Source organism: Saimiri boliviensis, chromosome 2 (genome assembly GCF_048565385.1).
Source record: "Saimiri boliviensis isolate mSaiBol1 chromosome 2, mSaiBol1.pri, whole genome shotgun sequence".
NCBI lineage: Eukaryota > Metazoa > Chordata > Mammalia > Primates > Cebidae > Saimiri > Saimiri boliviensis.
In genome coordinates, this window is record NC_133450.1 from 45,324,483 (window position 1) to 45,330,908 (window position 6,426).

The window sequence follows — 6,426 nt, forward strand, 5'->3', positions numbered from 1 at the left end:
TGCCACTGGAAATGCTGAAGCAGGAGGATTGCTTGAGCCCAGGAGTTTGAAGCTACAGGGACTTATGATTACACCACTGCATTGCAGGCCTGGGTGACAGAGCAAGACTCTGTTCCTAAAAAAAAAAAAAAAATAGGTGTAGAGTGTTTTTTTTTTTAACACTTTTAACTCAGCATGTGGTGTTGAAGTATTACTGTAGATCAAGTTTATGCACTAAGATGTGAGGAAATTGTGATTTGTTCTCTCCATCACAATAGAATTATACTTTTATTATCTTCTATCATTTTGAAACACTGCATTTTACCATGGGACACTGCATATATTTCTTGCCATGATGGTAAATGACTGGTTGATATATTTAAGAATTAATAAATTTGTGATTTCTGCTGACAAAAAAAATTAAACATTTTTCTTAATGCAAAACTTTAAGCTTAATGTTAGTATCAAGTTATATCCTCTAAAGTGTACGCTTTCTATTCATATTAACTAAAAATGAATACTTTCTTTCTATAAAAAAATGTGTTGAATGAATGAATCACATTTGCGTGATAGATTTCTAGATGTCTTAAAATGCAGTTCTAATGGTGCCCATGGCAGTTACTGACTAAAGCGGTAATGGCAAGGAGACTTAGTTCTGTCTTAGTTGGCCAGAAAGAAGTAAAAGTATTGAAAAGGAAAAATACAAAATTTGCAGTGAAGAAAAGGAATTTTAAAAATTCAAGGATCAATATTAAAAAGGTGAAACTGCTGGGTGTGATGGTTCATGCCTGTAAACTCAGCACTTTGGGAGGTGAGGCAAGAGAATCACTTGAGCCTAGGAATTTGAGACCAATCAGAGCAACATGGTGAAACCCCATCTCTAAAAAAAAAACCAAGAAACTGAAAAATTAGTTAGGCATGGTCGGTGTATGCCTGTAGTCCAGCTACTTGGAAGGTTGAGATGGGAGATTAGTGTAAGCCCAGGAAGTTGAGGCTGCAATGAGCTGTGATCATGCCACTGCACTCCAGCCTATGGGACAGAGTGAAACTTTCTCTCTCTCTGTCATACACACACATACACACACATTCTCTCTCTCTCTCACATACAATTTAAAAAAGACAAAACTGTTCAAACAGAAAGCCAGTTACCAATATCCAAATTAGAGTGTATTTTATTTCATGTTTTTTAGTATTTCACTTTTTCTGTTTCATTTCTAGAAACAATTATGAAAAAAGTGAAAGAAGAATGTTATAGTAACATTACAACAATTAGCTAAAGCATACCTGTACCATTGGAGAAAATTGGTAAGTTTTACCACTACTTGCATTGCTTCTCATGCTTTTTGTGGGTTTGCACGTGATTGCTCAATCGTGCATGGTACTGAACAAGACTCTGTCTCAGCCACTTGTCTGATATCTCACATAAGTGTGTGTTTAGAAGTTTAACAGAAGGCCTTTTAATTTATGAGAATTTTTTAAACCTCTTTTCTGTGTAAGAAATCAGAATGCTTTTTAAAATACGTTGCTGTCCATGAAGGCACCTATACACACAGACACACACAGACAAAGCACAAATATGCACATCCTCCAGGATTCCTCAAGATGCCTGGGGTATGACTTGTCACCTTTAGATTTTGCCACAACACCTGCTTCTTTTTCCTATTTATTGAACCCTCAATGTTATGGAGTCTTGAGGTTGGAAGGGATCAAGACCATCACTTCTCTCTGCATTTTTAGATTTGAATACCTAGCACAGTGCCTGGAATATAGCAGACACTCACACACAACTATGGGATGAATGTTGAATGTTGAAAAGATGAAGTCTTTTTTTTTTTTTTTTTTTTTTTGAGACAGAGTTTCACTCTTGTTACCCAGGCTGGAGTGCAATGGCGCGATCTCGGCTCACCACAACCTCCGCCTCCTGGGTTCAAGCAATTCTCCTTCCTCGGCCTCCTGAGTAGCTGGGATTACAGGCACGTGCCACCATGCCCAGCTATTTTTTTTTTTTTTTTTGTATTTTTAGTAGAGATGGGGTTTCACCATGTTGACCAGGATGTTCTCGATCTCTTGACCTCGTGATCCACCCACCTCGGCCTCCCAAAGTGCTGGGATTACAGGCTTGAGCCACCGCGCCCGGCCAATGAAGTCTTTTTTTAGTGGCAGATGGCCATCCAGCCTTTGTAAGAGCACAGATGTCCTTATGCAGCAAAAGCCTGTGCTCTAAAAGTCAGCATACAGATTAGTTTTGGATTGTTCTGCAGATTTGGAGGACTACAGTTGAGCCATGAAAGCTCTGCTCCTCTGGGATTTCCTACCCAGGGTCACTCTTTGGGACATAACTCACCATGACTATATCATTGTAATGTATGGAGTTGTGATGTTAAATGCTTTCTATGTATGCAGAAGCAAGGATGTCATTTTGTTCTTATCCTAAACAACTTTCAGCTCTAAAACTTCACAGCAGTTTTTTTTTTTTTTTTTTCTCAGAGATTTCTTTCCCAGTTTTATTTAGTAACTTAGAAGGTGGTCGTGAAAAATCGAATCTTTAAAAAAGAAACTAAATTTAGTATACTGAAAAAGATTTAGGAGTTAATCTAACTCAGCTCTCTGCAGCCAACTATTGAGTAACAGAAAGGCCTAGGAATAGGAGAACTGGGACAGAATTCCAATTTGCATGGCTATGCTATTGCCACGCAAAAGCTGGGAAAGCCCAAAACACCTCTGAAGCTTACCTACATCCCATTTTATTAGGGAGATGAAGCTGTCAATGGTTACAGCATGTTCCTGTGAACTTCTACATTGTCTCTTCTTTGGGGTTTAAGCCCTGGCGTTCGATCAATATAGGCAGGACTCATATCAGATCTATCTAAGCAAGACCTTGGAAGCTTTGGATTTTACAAATCCATTTGAGGCTAACACGATAATGGTCTACTGTGATGGAAAATCACGTTTCTCTTGGCAAAAGGAGCCTTCTCTAAAGTCACACTTCTCTGAGTGTGTCCTTGCCAAGGATTGAGCCTTTAGTGCTGAAAGAGGGATCAGGTAGAAACAGAGAGGTGAGGCAGAGAATGATAGGGTAGGAGGTATCATTGAGTTAAAGCAAAGACGAATAGGCTGAAACTGGGGTCAGGGAGTAGAGGTCACTGATGTCTGCAAAGTCACTATACTCTGCAGAGGAGTGACTTCAAAAAGGGGAAACTTGTTGCTGTCTACATTGTGGAGCTGCTGTGGGAACTCTAGAGCTCTTGGAAGAAAGGCAAAAAAGGTAGACAAAGGGCAGAAAGAGATAGATTTCATTGCCCTTCAGTTTTTTTTTCTTTTAATGAAGAATTCTAATATGTATACAATATACAATGCTTATGTCTAGTGGGGATGCTGGTGCTTTTAGCTCAATTGCCCCTTTGTAGGTAAGATTTCTGCTGATTGCCTTAAAAAATGGGTAATTGTTTTGGTGCACAGATCAACTTCCCCTCAAATTTTGGGATTTTTCATGATTCTTACTTGCAGTGTTACTTTAAAAATATCTTTAAAATATTTATTTATTATTTATTTTTAGACAGAGACTTGATCTGTTGCCCAGGCTGGCGTGCAGCGGCATGATCATAGCTCACTGCAGCCTCAAATTCCTAGGCTTAAACGATTCTCCTGCCTCAGCCTCTAGAGTAGCTAGGACTATAGACATGTGCCACTACACTCAGCTAATTTAAAAATTTTTGGCCGGGCGCGGTGGCTCAAGCCTGTAACCCCAGCACTTTGGGAGGCCGAGGCGGGTGGATCATGAGGTCGAGAGATCGAGACCATCCTGGTCAACATGGTGAAACCCCGTCTCTACTAAAAATACAAAAAACTAGCTGGGCGTGGTGGCGCGTGCCTGTAATCCCAGCTACTCAGGAGGCTGAGGCAGGAGAATTGCCTGAGCCCAGGAGGCAGAGGTTGCGGTGAGCCGAGATCACGCTGTTGCACTCCAGCCTGGGTAACAAGAGCGAAACTCCGTCTAAAAAAAAAAAAATTTTTTTTTGTAGAGATGCAGTGTCACTACGTTGTCGAGGCTGGTCATAAAACTCCTAGCCTCAAGCAATCTTCCTGTCTCAGCCTCCCAGCACTTTGGGAGGCTGAGGCAGGAGGATTGCTTTGTCCTATTTTAAAAATCTTAAAAAAATTAATTCGGTAAGTATGCGGTGAGTTCTTCCTTTATGCCAGTTACTTTGCTCCATGGATAGAAAAATGAATGAGATATTTCCCTTCCTTAAGGGAGTGCATAGTTGGATCTTATTGTCACTTAAAGCCCACTTTATGCTTTTTTCTTTTAGTTCAATCTGTTGAATGAAAGCAGAATGGCACATGGTTAAGAATGTGGGCTCTGAAAAATTCAGATTCATTTCAGCCAGTTGCTGAGTGCCCCTGGGTGAATTATTTAATCTTGCAAATATTTTGGGAAGCAATTTGATAACAATATATTTTGATAACAATAACAATCTTTAAGCTAGTAAACTCATTTCTAGTAATCTATTCCTAACAGATTATGTTAGAGAATTCATAGTCATTTAAAAACATTTATTGAGCAACTACTATGTTCTATATACTTTCCTAGATAATTTGGATGACTCATTGAACAAAACAAAGATCCCTGTCCTTTTGGAATTTATATTCTAGAAGCAGGAAACAGAAAATAATAAACAATAGACTAACTAAATAGGGGAATTATATAGTATGTTAGAAGGTGATCAGTGCTTTCAAGAATTAAAGACGTCCGGGCGCGGTGGCTCAAGCCTGTAATCCCAGCACTTTGGGAGGCCGAGGCGGGTGGATCACGAGGTCAAGAGATCGAGACCATCCTGGTCAACATGGTGAAACCCCGTCTCTACTAAAAATACAAAAAACTAGCTGGGCGTGGTGGTGCATGCCTGTAATCCCAGCTACTTAGGAGGCTGAGGCAGGAGAATTGCCTGAGCCCAGGAGGCGGAGGTTGTGGTGAGCCGAGATCGTGCCATTGCACTCCAGCCTGGGTAACAAGAGCGAAACTCCGTCTCAAAAAAAAAAAAAAAAAAAAAAAAAAAAAAAGAATTAAAGACAGTAGATCACGATAAGGGTGATCAGGAGTGCTGGAATTCTGGGTCAGTTTCAGTTTTATGTATGTTCATCAGCATAAGCCTTGTTGAGAAGGTGATGTTTGAGTAAAGACATCAAGGGAGTGAGGGAGTTAATTATGCCAGCGGTCCCCAACCTTTTTGGCACCGGGAACCAGTTTCATGGAAGACACATTTTCCTACAGACTTGGGGTGGGGGGGATTGGTTTCAGGATAAAACTGTTTCACCTTCATCATCAGACATTGGTTAGATTCTCACAAGGAGCGCACAACCTAGATCCCTCGCATGCGCAGTTCACAACAGGGTCTGCACTTCCATGAGAATTTCATGCCAAGGTTGATCTGACAGGAGCAGAGCTCAGGCGGTAATGCCGAGGCACTCACTTTCTGCTGTGCAGCCTGGTACCCATCTGTGGTCCATGGGTTGGGGACCCCAGAATTACGGATATCTGGGGAAGACCTTCTAAACAGAGGAAGCAACCAGTGCAGTGACCCTAGAGTGGAACTATGTATTTGAGGAATTTGAGTATTTGAGGAATACCAAGGAGGACGATATGATCGGAGCTGAAAGGAAAATGGGTAGGAGACAAGGTCAGAGAGGAAGTGGGAAGCTGTGTCACTGAGGGCTTTGCAGGCTAATGTAAAGACTTCATTTATAATGTGTGAACAGGGAGCCATTGAAAGTCTTTGATTAGTGGAATAATTTGATCTGATCTACTTTTACGTTTTTTAGAGACAGAATCCTGCTGTGCTGCCTCGGCTGGCCTTGAACTCCTGGACTTGAGCGATAGATCCTCCCTACACTTCAGCCTCCTAAGTATTTGGGACTACAGTTTAAAAACTGTACTTTTGTTTAAAAACAAAGTAACCCATGCTTATTATACAAACTTAAACAATTCTGAATTGCCATGAAAAAATTAATAAAATCCTATTTTTTTCTTCAATTCCATACTTCTAGAGGTAATTAATGTTAAAATTGATGTTTGTTCTTCAACATCTATCTTGTGTCCTTCTAGGAATGAATATATACAAACACAATTCATGAATATGTATATATTTGAATATGTATAAATATTAACATGTTGAAGCATATGCACACACATATATGCATAAATATATATGCATACACACCAAATCTTTTTCAATTCCTTTGTTCCTGATTTCATTTATTCCTTTGTCCCTTCCTTCCTTACTGTTTTCCTTCCTTCTTTCCTTCAAGGTTCATAATATACTCGTAATGGGTTCTTTTGCTTAACAATATATTATCGACACTCCATGAAATTAGTAGTTTGTAATCTGGGCTGCACACTGGAATCTTCAAGGAGCACTAACAGTGCTGATAGGTCTAATTCTCAGAGAT